Below are 18,713 nucleotides of genomic sequence, written 5' to 3' on the forward strand. Positions count from 1 at the left end.
CGGACAACATCACGACTGTGGCTTACATCAACCATCAAGGGGGAACCAGGAGTTCCCTAGCGATGTTAGAAGTCTCAAAGATAATTCGCTGGGCAGAGTCTCACTCTTGCCACCTGTCAGCGATCCACATCCCAGGCGTAGAGATTGGGCAGAGTCTCACTCTTGCCACTTGTCAGCGATCCACATCCCAGACTTTTCATCCGGGGGATTGGGAACTCCATCCGGAGGTGTTTGCTCAACTGGTCTATCGTTGGGGCAAACCAGAACTGGATCTCATGGCGTCTCGCCAGAACGCCAAGCTTCCTTGTTACGGATCCAGGTCCAGGGACCCGGGAGCAACGCTGATAGATGCTCTAGCAGCTCCTTGGTTCTTCAACCTGGCCTATGTGTTTCCACCGTTTCCTCTGCTCCCTCGACTGATTGCCAAAATCAAACAGGAGAGAGCATCAGTGATTCTGATAGCGCCTGCGTGGCCACGCAGGACCTGGTATGCAGACCTAGTGGACATGTCATCTCTTCCACCATGGACTCTGCCTCTGAGGCAGGACCTTCTAATACAAGGTCCTTTCAATCATCCAAATCTACTTTCTCTGAGACTGACTGCATGGAGATTGAACGCTTGATTCTATCAAGGCGTGGCTTCTCCGAGTCAGTCATTGATACCTTAATACAGGCTCGGAAGCCTGTCACCAGGAAAATCTACCATAAGATATGGCGTAAATATCTTTATTGGTGTGAATCCAAGAGTTACTCATGGAGTAAGGTTAGGATTCCTAGGATATTGTCCTTTCTCCAAGAGGGTTTGGACAAAGGCTTATCAGCTAGTTCTTTAAAAGGACAGATCTCTGATCTGTCTATTCTTTTGCACAAGCGTCTGGCAGAAGTTCCAGACATCCAGGCATTTTGTCAGGCTTTGGTTAGGATTAAGCCTGTGTTTAAAACTGTTGCTCCCCCGTGGAGCTTAAACTTGGTTCTTAAAGTTCTTCAGGGAGTTCCGTTTGAACCCCTTCATTCCATTGATATTAAACTTTTATCTTGGAAAGTTCTGTTTTTGATGGCTATTTCCTCGGCTCGAAGAGTCTCTGAGTTATCTGCCTTACATTGTGATTCTCCTTATCTGATTTTTCATTCAGACAAGGTAGTTATGCGTACCAAACCTGGGTTTTTACCTAAGGTGGTTTCTAACAGGAATATCAATCAAGAGATTGTTGTTCCATCATTGTGTCCTAATCCTTCTTCAAAGAAGGAACGTCTTTTGCATAATCTGGACGTAGTCCGTGCCTTGAAGTTTTACTTACAGGCTACTAAAGATTTTCGTCAAACATCTGCCCTGTTTGTCGTTTACTCTGGACAGAGGAGAGGTCAAAAAGCTTCGGCAACCTCTCTCTCCTTTTGGCTTCGGAGCATAATACGCTTAGCCTATGAGACTGCTGGACAGCAGCCCCCTGAAAGGATTACAGCTCATTCTACTAGAGCTGTGGCTTCCACCTGGGCCTTTAAAAATGAGGCCTCTGTTGAACAGATTTGCAAGGCTGCGACTTGGTCTTCGCTTCACACCTTTTCAAAATTTTACAAATTTGACACTTTTGCTTCTTCGGAGGCTGTTTTTGGGAGAAAGGTTCTACAGGCAGTGGTTCCTTCCGTTTAAGTTCCTGCCTTGTCCCTCCCATCATCCGTGTACTTTAGCTTTGGTATTGGTATCCCACAAGTAATGGATGATCCGTGGACTGGATACACTTAACAAGAGAAAACATAATTTATGCTTACCTGATAAATGTATTTCTCTTGTAGTGTATCCAGTCCACGGCCCGCCCTGTCCTTTTAAGGCAGGTCTAATTTTTTATTAAACTACAGTCACCACTGCACCCTATGGTTTCTCCTTTCTCGTCTTGTTTCGGTCGAATGACTGGATATGGCAGTGAGGGGAGGAGCTATATAGCAGCTCTGCTGTGGGTGATCCTCTTGCAACTTCCTGTTGGGAAGGAGAATATCCCACAAGTAATGGATGATCCGTGGACTGGATACACTACAAGAGAAATAAATTTATCAGGTAAGCATAAATTATGTTTTTGCTACTCTGATAAAGGTGGCTAGGTCTGTACTATATAATGTACTATATAATGCACTGAGGCATTAATATTTGGTAAAGGATGTGACACTTGAAATAATGAATTGTGACAGTATAATTCTATATTATCCTTCGTGGCAGCATAAAACATTTAGATTTGTTTATAGGCCATATTTCCCTCAATTCATAATAAATCTAAGTGGGATTGTGATAGTTCAGGACAAAACTAAATATCATCAAAATGCTTATTTTGGAATTAACAAAGTATGAAAACACGTATCCACAAAGCAATGGTGCTGCCACGGTGTAACATAGATTTCCTTCTCTACTGATCCCACACATTTTAGAACACAACAGGAAAAGGGACAAGATAATGAAAGTATATTACAATGAAAATGTTTATATTACAATACTAAAGTGTTTTTACTGATAAAGGGATATATGTCACTCCCAGCACAAACACAATGACTAACACAAAGCTGCCTTTCTAAAACAAAACATGCTACTTTGTTGTTGCATAATTTCAATATTTTCTCCCTCAGCTCCAACATTTATTTTCTTTCTAATGACAAGTGAGTCCACGGAACATCACTCCTGGCCAGCAGGAGGAGGCAAAGATCACCACAGCAGAGCTGTTAAGTATCACTTCCCTTCCCACAAACCCCAGTCATTATCTTTGCCTGTAGTGCAAAGAGGAGGTGAAATAATTAGGTGTCCTATCAAGATTTTTTATTTTGAAGCCGGGGCAGGATTGCTCTGATCTTTCATCACAATTTGGGTATAGCTTACTCCACGTTAGTCTCTTCAACAGGGCTGTGGCAGCTTTAAAGCAGTTAGGAACTTGTAAAGTGTGCTTTGCTGCATTTTCCTAACATGTTGCTGCCCTGGTATAGAAATCCTGAGTAGGTTTACTCTGTCTTTTTTTTTTACACAGGTCTCTGTGAGGAGCGGCATCCTCTCATACTTTGTGAGTCATTTGACTGCCGGACGGCTAGAATGCAGGTAAGTGCCTTTGTTCTAATGGGGCTAGAAGGCTGGCACTGAAGGGGTTAAGGACCCTTTGCTTTTAGTGGGACACATCCTTATGGATGCTTGGGGCAGTGTGCAGGCACATTAGTCATGAGACTTGGAGACTTAGGGGTTAATCTCCTTCATAGCAAGGAAGGGGTTAACCACCTTGGGGCTCAGATCTAATTTTAGTACTTTCTTCTGTTATGTGCGATCAGTCCACGGGTCATCATTACTTCTGGGATATAACTCCTCCCCAACAGGAAATGCAAGAGGATTCACCCAGCAGAGCTGATATAGCTCCTCCCCTCTACGTCAGTCCCAGTCATTCTCTTGCACCCAACGACTAGATAGGATGTGTGAGAGGACTATGGTGATTATACTTAGTTTTTATGACTTCAATCAAAAGTTTGTTATTTTACAATAGCACCGGAGCGTGTTATTACTTCTCTGGCAGAGTTTGAAGAAGAATCTACCAGAGTTTATTACTATGATTTTAACCGGAGTAGTTAAGATCATATTGCTGTTCTCGGCCATCTGAGGGAGGTAAAGGCTTCAGATCAGGGGACAGCGGGCAGATGAATCTGCATTGAGGTATGTAGCAGTTTTTATTTTCTGAATGGAATTGATGAAAAAATCCTGCTATACCGTTATAATGACATGTATGTATACACTTCAGTATTCTGGGAATGGTTTTTCACCGGAACTACTCTGTTAAAGGTCACTAATCCTTTTAATAAATATTGTCATGTTAAACGTTTTTGCTGGAATGTAGAATCGTTTACATTGCTGAGGTACTGAGTAAATAAATGTTTGGGCATTATTTTCCACTTGGCAGTTGTCTGCTTTAAATTGTGACAGTTTCGTTTCTCCTCACTGCTGTGTGTGAGAGGGAGGGGCCGTTTTGGCGCTCTTTTGCTACGCATCAAAAAATTCCAGTCAGCTACTATTATATTTCCTGCATGATCCGGTTCACTGACAGATCTCAGGGGTCTTCAAACTTCTTTGAAGGGAGGTACATTCTCTCAGCAGAGCTGTGAGAATTTTTATTGACTGTGAATAAAAACGTTACTCTATAATTTTTTATGTCAAATTTAGTTATTTACTAATGGGAACAAACCTTTGCTAAAAGTTGTGTTATTTTAAACTTGATGCTATAACTGTTTCAGTTCATTATCTCAACTGTCATTTAATCGTTAAAGTACCTCTTTGAGGCACAGTACGTTTTTGCTAAAAAAGATTATAACCAGGTTGCAAGTTATTGCTAGTGTGTTAAACATGTCTGACTCAGAGAATATCTGTGTCATTTGTTCCAATGCCAAGGTGGAGCCCAATAGAAATTTATGTACTAACTGTATTGATGCTACTTTAAATAAAAGTCAATTTGTACAATGTGAACAAATTTCACCAAACTGCGAGGGAAGAGTTATGCCGACTAACTCGCCTCACGCGGCAGTACCTGCATCTCCCGCCCGGGAGGTGAGTGATATTATGGCGCCTAATACATCTGGGCGGCCATTACAGATAACATTACATGATATGGCTACTGTTATGACTGAAGTTTTGTCTAAATTACCAGAACTAAGAGGCAAGCGTGATCACTCTGGGGTGAGAACAGAGTGCGCTGACAATACTAGGGCCATGTCTGATACTGCGTCACAGCTTGCAGAGCATGAGGACGGAGAGCTTCATTCTGTGGGTGACGGTTCTGATCCAAACAGATTGGATTCAGATATTTCAAATTTTAAATTTAAATTGGAGAACCTCCGTGCATTACTAGGGGAGGTCTTAGCAGCTCTCAATGATTGTAACACCGTTGCAATACCAGAGAAAATGTGTAGGTTGGATAAATACTTTGCGGTACCGGCGAGTACTGACGTTTTTCCTATACCTAAGAGATTAACTGAAATTGTTACTAAGGAGTGGGATAGACCCGGTGTGCCGTTCTCACCCCCTCCAATATTTAGAAAGATGTTTCCAATAGACGCCACTACTCGGGACTTATGGCAAACGGTCCCTAAGGTGGAGGGAGCAGTTTCTACTTTAGCTAAGCGTACCACTATCCCGGTGGAGGATAGCTGTGCTTTTTCAGATCCAATGGATAAAAAATTAGAGGGTTACCTTAAGAAAATGTTTGTTCAACAAGGTTTTATATTGCAACCCCTTGCATGTATCGCGCCGATTACGGCTGCGGCAGCATTTTGGATTGAGTCTCTGGAAGAGAACCTTAGTTCGTCTACGCTAGACGACATTATGGACAGGCTTAGAGTCCTTAAACTAGCCAATTCATTCATTTCGGAGGCCGTAGTACATTTAACTAAACTTACGGCTAAGAACTCTGGATTCGCCATACAGGCACGTAGAGCACTGTGGCTAAAATCCTGGTCAGCTGATGTTACTTCTAAGTCTAAATTACTTAATATACCTTTCAAGGGGCAGTCTTTATTTGGGCCCGGGTTGAAAGAAATTATCGCTGACATTACAGGAGGTAAGGGCCACGCCCTACCTCAAGACAAGGCCAAAGCCAAGGCTAGACAGTCTAATTTTCGTTCCTTTCGGAATTTCAAACCTGGAGCAGCGTCAACCTCCACTGCACCAAAACAGGAAGGAGCTGTTGCTCGTTACAGACAAGGCTGGAAACCTAACCAGTCCTGGAATAAGGGCAAACAGACCAGGAAACCTGCTGCTGCCCCAAAGACAGCATGAACCGAGAGCCCCCGATCCGGGACCGGATCTAGTGGGGGGCAGACTTTCTCTCTTCGCTCAGGCCTGGGCAAGAGATGTTCAGGATCCCTGGGCGCTGGAGATCATATCTCAGGGATACCTTCTAGACTTCAAATTATCTCCCCCAAAAGGGAGATTTCATCTGTCAAGGTTGTCAACAAACCAGATAAAGAAAGAAGCGTTTCTACGCTGTGTACAAGATCTGTTATTAATGGGAGTGATCCATCCAGTTCCGCGGTCGGAACAAGGACAAGGGTTCTACTCAAACCTGTTTGTGGTTCCCAAAAAAGAGGGAACTTTCAGGCCAATCTTAGATTTAAAGATTCTAAACAAATTCCTAAGAGTTCCATCGTTCAAAATGGAAACTATTCGGACAATCTTACCTATGATCCAAAAGGGTCAGTACATGACCACAGTGGATTTAAAAGATGCTTACCTTCACATACCGATTCACAAAGATCATCAACGGTATCTACGGTTTGCCTTCCTAGACAGGCACTACCAGTTTGTAGCTCTTCCATTCGGATTGGCTACGGCCCCAAGAATCTTCACAAAGGTTCTGGGCGCCCTTCTGGCGGTACTAAGACCGCGAGGGATTTCGGTAGCTCCGTACCTAGACGACATTCTAATACAAGCTTCAAGCTTTCAAACTGCCAAGTCTCATACAGAGTTAGTTCTGGCATTTCTAAGGTCGCATGGATGGAAAGTGAACGAAAAGAAAAGTTCTCTTTTTCCTCTCACAAGAGTTCCATTCTTGGGGACTCTTATAGATTCTGTAGAAATGAAGATTTACCTGACAGAAGACAGGTTAACAAGGCTTCAGGATGCATGCCGTGTCCTTCATTCCATTCAACACCCGTCAGTGGCTCAATGCATGGAGGTGATCGGCTTAATGGTAGCGGCAATGGACATAGTACCTTTTGCACGCCTACACCTCAGACCGCTGCAATTGTGCATGCTAAGTCAGTGGAATGGGGATTACTCAGATTTGTCCCCTACCCTGAATCTGAATCAAGAGACCAGAAATTCTCTTCTATGGTGGCTTTATCGGCCACACCTGTCCAGGGGGATGCCATTCAGCAGGCCAGACTGGACAATCGTAACAACAGACGCCAGCCTACTAGGTTGGGGCGCTGTCTGGAATTCTCTGAAGACTCAGGGATTATGGAATCAGGAGGAGAGTCTCCTTCCAATAAACATTCTGGAATTGAGGGCAGTTCTCAATGCCCTTCTAGCTTGGCCCCAATTAACAACTCAGGGGTTCATCAGGTTTCAGTCGGACAATATCACGACTGTAGCTTACATCAACCATCAGGGAGGGACAAGAAGCTCCCTAGCAATGATGGAAGTATCAAAGATAATTCGCTGGGCAGAGTCTCACTCTTGCCACCTGTCAGCAATCCACATCCCGGGAGTGGAGAACTGGGAGGCGGATTTCTTGAGTCGCCAGACTTTTCATCCGGGAGAGTGGGAACTTCATCCGGAGATTTTTGCCCAAATACTTCGACGTTGGGGCAAACCAGAGATAGATCTCATGGCGTCTCGCCAGAACGCCAAACTTCCTCACTACGGGTCCAGATCAAGGGATCCGGAAGCGGTTCTGATAGATGCTTTGACAGCACCTTGGAAATTCGGGATGGCTTATGTGTTTCCACCCTTCCCGCTGCTTCCTCGATTGATTGCGAAAATCAAACAAGAGAGAGCATCTGTGATTCTAATAGCGCCTGCATGGCCACGCAGGACTTGGTATGCAGATCTAGTGGACATGTCATCCTGTCCGCCTTGGTCTCTACCTCTGAGACAGGACCTTCTGATACAGGGTCCATTCAAACATCAAAATCTAACTTCTCTGAAACTGACTGCTTGGAAATTGAACGCTTGATTTTATCAAAGCGTGGTTTTTCTGAGTCGGTTATTGATACCCTGATCCAGGCTAGGAAGCCTGTTACCAGAAAGATTTACCATAAAATATGGCGCAAATACCTATACTGGTGCGAATCCAAACGTTACTCCTGGAGTAAGGTTAGGATCCCTAGGATATTGTCCTTTCTACAAGAAGGTCTAGAAAAGGGTTTATCGGCTAGTTCATTAAAGGGACAGATTTCAGCTCTGTCCATCTTGTTGCACAGGCGTCTGTCAGAAAATCCAGACGTCCAGGCTTTTTGTCAAGCTTTAGCTAGGATCAAGCCTGTGTTTAAAGCCGTTGCTCCGCCATGGAGTTTAAACTTAGTTCTTAACGTTTTACAAGGTGTTCCATTTGAACCCCTTCATTCCATTGATATAAAATTGTTATCGTGGAAAGTTCTATTTTTAATGGCTATTTCCTCGGCTCGAAGAGTCTCTGAGTTATCAGCCCTACATTGTGATTCTCCTTATCTGATCTTTCACTCAGACAAGGTAGTTCTGCGTACTAAACCTGGGTTCTTACCTAAGGTAGTTACTAACAGGAATATCAATCAAGAGATTGTTGTTCCATCCTTGTGTCCAAATCCTTCTTCAAAGAAGGAACGTCTTCTACACAATCTGGATGTAGTTCGTGCCCTCAAGTTCTACTTGCAGGCAACTAAAAATTTTCGCCAAACTTCTTCCTTGTTTGTCGTTTATTCTGGACAGAGGAGAGGTCAAAAAGCTTCTGCTACCTCTCTCTCTTTCTGGCTTCGTAGCATAATACGTTTAGCCTATGAGACTGCTGGACAGCAGCCTCCTGAAAGAATTACAGCTCACTCCACTAGAGCTGTGGCTTCCACTTGGGCCTTTAAGAATGAGGCCTCTGTTGAACAGATTTGCAAGGCTGCAACTTGGTCTTCGCTTCATACTTTTTCCAAATTTTACAAATTTGACACTTTTGCTTCTTCGGAGGCTATTTTTGGGAGAAAGGTTCTTCAGGCAGTGGTTCCTTCTATATAATGAGCCTGCCTATCCCTCCCGTCATCCGTGTACTTTTGCTTTGGTATTGGTATCCCAGAAGTAATGATGACCCGTGGACTGATCGCACATAACAGAAGAAAACATAATTTATGCTTACCTGATAAATTCCTTTCTTCTGTTGTGCGATCAGTCCACGGCCCGCCCTGTTTTTTTTTTTAAGGCAGGTAAATATTTTTTAAATTATACTCCAGTCACCACTTCACCCTTGGTTACTCCTTTCTCGTTGATTCTTGGTCGAATGACTGGGACTGACGTAGAGGGGAGGAGCTATATCAGCTCTGCTGGGTGAATCCTCTTGCATTTCCTGTTGGGGAGGAGTTATATCCCAGAAGTAATGATGACCCGTGGACTGATCGCACATCAGAAGAAAGGAATTTATCAGGTAAGCATAAATTATGTTTTTTTTATTCCGTATTTGGGCAGCCTCCTTTTTTAGTGACCGAGTGGTCTGAAGTGACTGAGCGAGAGCGCCATTTCTAAGGAGCTGCATGGGGTCTTAGAAGGGACTGAGCACTCGTGGTTCTTTTTGATTTTCCTACGAAAGGCACAATTTACACTGAGTTTGGGGTATTTCTCTTCCGTTTTTTTTTAGGAAGCGGAGCGATGCTCTATGTACTTTTTATTTGTGCCAGTATCCTGCACAAATTTGTAAGAGCTTGTAGCTTAGTTTTTTGTGCGGCAGGATGAATTGTCTGCCGAGGAGTCTTCTGGTATCTGGGGCATTATCTGCTTTTCCTATCTTAAAGGGAAATTGCGAGAGGAAAATTAATGACTCAGATAGTAAGGTTTCTGCTCCGCTTGCTGCTACACATATTGCCCTCCTTATAGTCTAATAAGGAGGATAGTCGGTAGCATCCGAGGGTTAAATCTCTGATTCTGACAGTACAATTCCTTCATCTAGTGCTGAAGTATTTCTCTTCAGATTTAAGTCTGAACGCCTTTGGGTATTATTTAGGAGGTCTTGGCTACTTGGTAGACTTTGATTCCCCTGTCGTTGTCAATCCTCAAGAATCTAGTAAATTTTATCTATACTAGGATTCATCTGTAAAAAAAAAATCCTATTCTTGACCGTGCTAGGAGAATTTTCTCACGTTTGGGAGAAGTCAAGGAGCCCTTTTTCCCCATCTCCTGTCTGTAATAAGCTGTCTCCTTTAAATATCATGGCGCACGGTGCTTAACGTAGTAGAGGCCATTGCTATTCTGGTTAAGAGATCTTCGATCCATATAAAAGATAAATGCTCTTTTAAGGGTGGAGGCCTTTATGGACAAGTGCGGCATCTTTTTGGTGAGATGCCTTGTCTAATTCCATTTTGGAGGACTCCATGAGGAGATCCAGGCCAGAAAGGCTGTTGGGCCAATCTTTTATTTCTGTTGCTACTTTTCATTTCTTCGTAACTTCAGGAAAGTCTTCCCCTTTCTCTTCCAAGCAGGAGCAGTTCAAGTCCTCTTGGATACCCAGTCAATCTTGGATCAGAGGGAAGTAATTAAAGAAACCCGCAGCTAACTCTCATTCAGCATGTAGGGTTTGCCCCTGAGCCAGGATCGGATCCTGTGGGGGGTAGTCTATCTTAGTTTTTTCTCATGCCTGGATACGATATGTCCTAGATCCCTAAAGGGCTGTAGATATAGTAATTCTTGCCTCCCTCTTCAGTCTACTGTTCGGCATCAGTGGCTCAGTGTATGGAGGTAATTGGTCTGATGATGTCTTCCATGGACATCATTCCTTTGCACGATTCCGTTTGAGAGCTCTGCAGTTGTGCATGCTCAGACAGTGGAATGGAGATTATTCGGATTGTCTCTTGTGCTTCAGAGACCTTCCTCGACATTTGTGACCGCGAGCACCAGCCAGCTGGACTGGGGAGGAGTCTGGGACACGTTGAAGGCGCAGGGACTTTGGTCCTGGGAGAAGTCTGCTCTCCCCTTCCTCATTTGGGGTTGTGAGTGATTTACTATGCTCTGATGGTTTGGCCTCGGTTGCCTTTAGCCCAGTTTATCGGGTTTTAGTTAGTCAACATAGCCTCTGTGGAACTCTGAGTTCCCTAGTCATGACGGAAGTGTTTCAGATTTCTTCTGTGGGCGGGTGCTCACAGTAACTGTCTATCTTCCATCCACATTTCTGGAGTGGACAACTGGGAAGCGGATCGGAGCAGACAGACTTCCCATCCCGTGGAGTGGGAACCCCATCCGGAAGTGTTCTCTAGGTTAACAACAAATGGGGGTTACCAGAATTGGTTCTGATGGCAGCTTGTCAGAACACCAAGTTCCCAAATACGGTTCGAGGTCAAGAGATCTTCAAGCCTTTCTAATAGATGCTCTGGCAGTTCCTTGGAACTTCAGGTTTGGAATATCCTTTCCTTTGTTCTCTTTCCGCGAGTCATCGTTCGGATCAAGTAGGAGAAAGCATTGGTTTTCCTAATAGTTCCTGCGTGGCCTCGCAGGAGCTGGTAGGCGGATCTAGTAGAGAGGACGTCTCTACCTCTGTGTAAACTTCTGCTGTGGAAGGATCTTCAGCTTCAGGGGCCCTTCCTTCATCCAGATATCCTTTCTCTGAAGCTGACTGCTTGGAGGTTGAACACTTTATTTTATCTAAGCGTGGGCTTTCCGAATCGGTCATTGAGACCATGATTCATTCTCCTAAGCCTATCACTAGAAATATTTCTATAAGTCAGGATCCTAAGGATCTAATCTTTTCTACAGGAAGGCCTTGAGATAGGTTTATCTGTTAGTACTCTCAAGGGTCAGATTTCTGCTCTATCCATTCTGTTACACAAGCGTCTGGCGGATGTGCTGGATGTACAATCCTTTTATCAGGCCCTGGTCAGAATCAGGCCTGCGTTTAAGTCAGAGGTTGTTGCCCAAGGATACAGGATAGGGTTCAGAACTCATCCGACCAGGGGCAGATTCCTCCTGGCAAATCTGTCTTCCAGACCAGAAAAGAGAGAAGTTTTTCTAGACTGTGTGAGGGATCTCTCTTTTCTCAGAGTTATTGTACCTGTACCCCCAGCAGAAAAAGGTCTAGGGTACTATTCAAACCTTTTTGTGGTCCCAAAGAAGGATGGCACGTTCCGCCAGATTCTAGACCTAAAATGTTTAAACAAGTTTCTGGCTGTTCCATCGTTCAAAATGGAAACGATCAGATCTATTCTGCCCCTAGTTAAAGAGGGTCAGTTCATGACGTCGATAGACTTGAAGGATGCCTACCTTCACGTGCCAATCCACAGGGATCACTTCAGGTTCCTGAGATTTGCGTTTCTGGACCAACATTTCCAATTTGTGGCCCTTCCCTTTGGTCTGGCGACGGCCCCAAGAGTCTTCACAAAGGTTCTGGGGGCACTGCTTGTAGTAACCAGGTCAAGAGGCATTGCTGTGGCGCCCTATCTGGACGATATCTTAGTCCAGGCGCAGTCGTTCAGTCTCGCAGAGGACCACTTGAGGGCCCTTCTGCTTTTGCTCCAATCTCACGGTTATGTGTATGGAGGTGATCGGGCTCATGGTATCCAGCATCAATGTCATTCTATTCGCCATGTTTCATCTCAGACCTCTTCAGTTGTGCATGTTGAGGCAATGGAACGGCAATCATTCAGATCTATCCCAACAGATTTCTCTGGACGATCGGACGAGGGACTCCCTCTCTTGGTGGATCCATCCGGAACAACTGTCCCAAGGGACAACCTTCCTGAGACCGTCCTGGGAGATTGTGACCATGGACGCGAGTCTGGCAGGATTGGGAGCTGTTTGGGTGCCAGGGTGGCACAGGGAAGATGGTCTCGAGCAGAGTCTCTCCTCCCAATCAATATTCTGGAACTTTGAGCAATCTACAATGCTCTGAAGGCGTGGCCTCTTCTGGGGTCGTTCAGCTTCATCAGATTCCAGACAGACAACATTACCTCTGTGGCTTACATCAACCATCGGGGGGGGGGCGAGAAGCTCCCTAGCGATGAGGGAGGTTTCTCGGATATTGTAATGGGCAGAGTCTCACAACTGCTTGCTCTCAGCAATCCACATTCTGGGTGTGGACAACTGGGAAGCGGATTTTCTCAGCAGGCAATCCTTCCATCCGGGGGAATTGTCTCTCCACCCGAGGTGTTTGCGGAGATTTGTCACGATTGGGGGACTCCGGAGATAGATCTCATGGCGTCCAGACTCAATTGCAAGCTTCCCAGATACGGGTTGCGGTCCAGGGATCCCCAGGCAGAGCTGATAGATGCCTTGGTGGTACCTTGGGGGTCCAACCTAGTTTACATTTTTCCACCGTTTCCACTTCTACCTTGTGTAGTGGCCCGCATCAGGCAGGAGCAAGCTTCGGCTATTCTTATTGATTTGCAGAGGACGTGGTTTGCGGATCTGGTGGGGATGTCATTGTCTCTTCCATGGAGGTTACCCTGTCGCAGGAATCTGCTGGTACAGGGTCCTTTCCATCATCAAAATCTAGATTCTCTGATGTTGACTGCGTTGAGATTGAACACCTAGTCTTGGCCAACAGAGGGCTCTCTGAGAGAGTTATTGATACTCTTGTTCAGGCCAGGAAGCCTGTCATTTGTTGCATCTATCATAAAGTGTGGAGGACTTACTTGTCCTGGTGTGAGAAGCATGGATACCCTTGGCACAAGGTTAAGGTATCTAGGATTTTGTCTTTTCTTCAGGATAGACTGGAAAAGGGGCTTGCCGCAAGTTCCTTGAAGGGACAGATTTCGGCATTGTCTGTTCTGTTACACAAGAGGCTCGCTGAGACTTCCTGATATACAGTCTTTTGTTCAGGCTTTGTCGAGAATTAGGCCTGTTTTTAGACAATCCACTCCGCCTTGGAGCTTGAACTTGGTTCTGAAGGTGTTGCAGAGGGTTCCGTTTGAACCTATGCACTCTGTTGACATTAAGATTCCCTTCTTGGAAGGTTCAATCTCTGTTAGCTATTGCATTGGCATGCAGAGTATCTGAGTTGGCGGCCTTGCAATGTGAGCCTCCATATCTGGTGTTTCACGCTGATAAGGCTGTTCTTCGCACTGGTTTGGGATTCCTTCCCAAGGTTGTGTATAACCGTAACATCAATCAGAAAATCGTTGTTCCTTCTTTGTGTCCTAACCCCTCTTGTCCTAAGGAGAGGTTACTTCATAATTTGGATGTGGTTCGAGCTTTGAAGTTCTATCTTCAGGCTACAAAGGATTTCAGATAGACTACATCTCTGTTTGTGGTGTATTCAGGGAAGCGCAGGGGGCAGAAAACCTCTGCAACTTCTTTGTCCTTTTGGTTGAGGAGCATGATTCGCTTAGCCTACGAGACAGCGGGACATAAGCCTTTTCAGAGGATCACGGCTCATTCGACTAGAGCTGTGGTTTCTTAGTGGGCCTTCATGAATGGAGGCCTCTATGGAGCAGATTTGTAAGGCGGCTACCTGGTGGTCCTTACATACCTTTACAAAATTTTACAAGTTTGATGTTTTTGCTTCGGCAGAAGCAGTTTTTGGGAGAAAGGTTTTACAGGCCCTCAGATTAGGGTCCGCCTCTTGCCCTCCCGTTTTCATTCATTGTCGGACCTCATGGACCACTAAACTCACAATTTTGAATCCTGAGGACCACTAACATGATTTTTTTTACAAAAAGGTACATAATAATGTGTATGTGTGTATGTATGTATATATATATATATAGTGCTCGATTCCCTATCTATACAGGGCCTTAAGAAATTTTTGATGGTCCTTGTTCTCCTCTTGTAGTTTGTTGAAGAATATATATATATATATATATATATATATATAAACACAACAATATCAGCGCTCACCACTGGGATGGGTTACAGATATCGCACAATGTGTACAATGAGACCAGTCTACATATAGTTACAATTTTCCACAGTATCTAAATTCCTATAGATTTACAAACCAGAAATGTATCTTTTTGGATTGCTTGTTGTGTAACAATGTAACAGTGGGTCTACAATGTCCTCCTTTATATATTCTGTTCAAAAAGGTTTTGTAAGAACTGAACAGCAGAAAGACAGTCAATCTTTATATAGATGAGGAATGGATCCACCTTCCTTGCAGCCTTTTTCCAATAAATACAACAGAGTGTCCCCTGGGAGATCTCAGTGTAATCTGAAGTGGGTAGAAGAGGGTGGGGGCGCACAGAAAAGCAGATCTGGGTGCAGTATGTTATGGCTTCACAGACAAATAGTGTACATACATTCAAATGACCACTCACTTGTTGTTACCTCAATCGATATGAGGTAAGTGCATTACATGGGGGCTATAAAAAGCCTCCTGAATCAATATCCAGTGTTGTTTTTTCACTCCTCTGGAGTATGCAGTGAGAAAGTATTTCTCCCCTCCGGTGCAGCTCTTTATTCCTTATCTCAGACCGGATATTTTCCTTCCTTTATATACCCCCAATGTGAGGGGCAAATGTCACACAAGTGTTTTCACTGCAATACTTGTAAAAAACAAACTTCACAACACGCTTGTGACCGGATAGTTAAAAAACAACAATTTGGGCTGATCCGTATATTGAATGCTGCTGCTGCGCTGTGTGCACTAGGCTGTGGGCTTGTCAGCAGAAAATAAACCGCAACTCGCCTCTATGCCTATAGTGCTACTCAAGCAGAGCGTGTAAATGTTGGCGGGCGGAGCCTGACTCGTTTCGCAACGCTATTGGTCGCTTCAGAGGTGGGGCCGCCCCCCTACAACTCTAAAACTTATACACGTAGGTCCTGTAATAAATGCACTGCATCAGCCATTTTGACTGTTGGCACATAATATTGTACTGTGGGCTGTTTCACTTCAATGTAGTGTATATCAACTCAATGTTATGCGATCTCATCAAAATGTTAATTGTTTCTATCTCATTTTAGTTGTCTATTAGGATAAAAACACTAACAATATCTTGCACTATAATAGCGGATATAACCTAATGTATATATATATATATTTAGGGGTTAATCGTACTTTCCTTTTACAACTCATTTACTATAAACAACTTTCAATTTATGTGACTCTATAAAAAAGTATTTTGTTAAAAATTAATATGTAATAATAATAATTTAAAACTCACTATAATTAAAATTCATATGTTTTATATAAATGAATTCCAGTAAAATCTCATTCAAACTATTTAAAAATGTTCTCTAAAATTATTTTTTTTTAAAAAAAGAATTATAGCTTTGCACTATATACATATAATGTATATACATATATCATGCTTCTATTTTGGCATATACATATGTATATACATATATATATATATATATATATATATATATATATATATATATATATATATATATATATATATATATATGCATACATAAAGATTTCATGTGAATAATTACCATAATAAAAGTACTCAAAATTTCTATCACCTGGTGCGAATTCCCTTATTTTCTCTTAACACTTACTTGCTCCTATTCTAAATATACTAAGTCTGTCCTGGACATGGATTAGCATGTATATATATTATCTCACTGGTCTGATGTCTCCCCTTCAAGTTCAAATTAAAGGAATGCGGCTAAGTCTAAATCCTTATTTAGACCTCTTGGAGCCAAACTCCCTAGAGCGTGGATCCAAAAGGTCTCCCTCTTTCTCAATGCCAATAATCTTCTACCTCCTCTAGGTCCTACCTGAACTTGTTCTATCGCTTTAAAATAAAACTGAGAGGGATCACTATTGTGATATTCTTGGAAGTGTTTAATAAGTGGGGTTTTTAGTTTACCTGCTTCAATATTTTTAATGTGTTCTAGACATCTAATTTTCAAAGAGCGTTTTGTTCTGCCTATACATCTCAAAGATGTATTGCATTTGCATTCTATGATGTAAACTACAAAATCTGACCTGCAGTTCAACCTTCCTTCTATTTCATGTAATTTACCTCTTTGGTCTATGCCTATCTGTTTGTTATACTCTTTTGAAATATTTACATGATCACAACAGACACAGTTTTTTCTAAAACATTTAAAAAAGCCATTTAAGGCCGTAGTATGTGCATATCTTTGGTTGTTCTCACTTTTCACAGTTTTAATAATACTAGGTGCTAAAATATTCTTTATACTTCTATTCTTTTTAAAAATTACTTCTGGTTTGTTTCCAATCTTTTCTTTTAAAAGTGGATCTTGCTTCAAAATACCCCAATTCTTGCGTAAAATCTTTCTTTCTTTTTTTTACATTCTCTTTATTGTTTTTTTTTTTTAAACAAGACAAATAGATTAATGTTCAATGAAAAAAAACAAAACAAGGATAAAAATTAACATTATTAAATAATAAAAAAAAAAAAGGATCAGAAATACAAAATAAGCAAACAAGTACCTTGATTGACATTTAGACTAAACATAACCTCTCCATAATATACATCTTATTCTCAAATGATACCCAAAATTATAACATAGTTGAGATACCCTAACATATAAAAAAAAAAATCAGCAACAGGTATCATGGTTATTACCTTTAACATTTAGACTAAACGTAACCTCTCCATATAATACAACTTCTTATCATATAATATCTGGTATTATAACATCATTAGACTACCCTAATATATGGAAGAAAATCATAAATAAAAGAATAATAAAATAACAGGTACCTTGGTTATTACCTTTGACATTTAGATTAAACATAATCTCTCCATATGGTTCCATTTATTCTTATCTAACACCCGATATAATCATATCATTAGCGTACCCTATTATATATATATATATATATATATATATATATATATATATATATATATATATATATATAAAAAGCTGATAAACCGATAAACCTCTCCCCTCTCCTCCCGTCCCCGTCCCAGACAACAAGTAACTTCCTCCCCTTAATTAACCATCCTGGCATTAGATACCCATAGAGGTGGAAACAGGTCATGAGCTACTAGGTCTATAAAACTCTGGAAGCTTAGGAATGGAGTTAAGATATTTTTCTGAACTTCTAATGGATAGGACTTTATAACTGGAAGCCAGCTATGAATAAATTTACCTATTTGCTTCTCTGTAGCAAACTGAGTATAGAAGGCTTCAAAAATAATCTGGGACTGTATCTCTTTAATAAAGAGGGAAAAAGGTGGGGCTCTCTGCATCCGCCAGTTTTTAAATATGAGGAAACTGGCTATCAGTATAATAGATATAAAAGCAAAAGAATAAGTAGTTTTAATCTGCTTCTGTAATCCTGGGAAAATTATATCAACAGGCAAGAGTTGTACATGTATTTTGAATGATTTATTAATCCAGTACTGGATTTTCAGCCAAAATTGCCTTATTTTAGAACAGGACCACAACATGTGCATTAACTTAGCATTACTGTAGGAACAGCGAGGGCAGAGAAAGACTTGAGTAGAGTAAAACCGTGTCATTCTGGCTGGGGACAGATAAAACTTATTAATAAGCTTAAACTGGGACTCTTTTACGGACATGGGGATCACGCATTTATTTACTATCAGAAAACTCTGATTGACCATATCCGGGTTTATCGTAGGAAAAAGATCCTCCCAAGATTTACAGATCTTTTCTACCCCTACTATCCCTTGTTTCTCTAAAATTATATCGTACAGAAGAGATATTGAGGTATTACCACTTCTAAATTTATCTATATAGGTCTTCATCTCGTCCCATTTAGACAACCAAGGGGACGCTTAAATAAAAAATGCCTAAATTGAAAATAAGCAAACGTGTTGTCCCTTGCTAGGTTAAATTGTTGAAATAGACTACTTGACGATAACAATAAATTATCTAACATAGCTTGGGCCATAAACACCAATCCATTCTCCTCCCAGTTTTTAAAGGCTTTATATTGCGTTCCTGGCATGAAATCTGGACTGCCTCTTATGGGAAGAAAGTCTGAAAAATGGGGATCTACTTCCAAAATTTTACAAAATTTCTGCCAAGCTATTATTACATTCTTAATAGAAAGTAACGTCAACACTTTTAATGGAAGATCTTTAATTACAGTATGTAATATAGCTTTCAAGGAGAAAGGAGCAATACATTGCCTTTCAAGTTCAATAGTAGC

The sequence above is a fragment of the Bombina bombina genome, chromosome 1, assembly GCF_027579735.1.
Source record: "Bombina bombina isolate aBomBom1 chromosome 1, aBomBom1.pri, whole genome shotgun sequence".
Classification (NCBI taxonomy): Eukaryota; Metazoa; Chordata; class Amphibia; order Anura; family Bombinatoridae; genus Bombina; species Bombina bombina.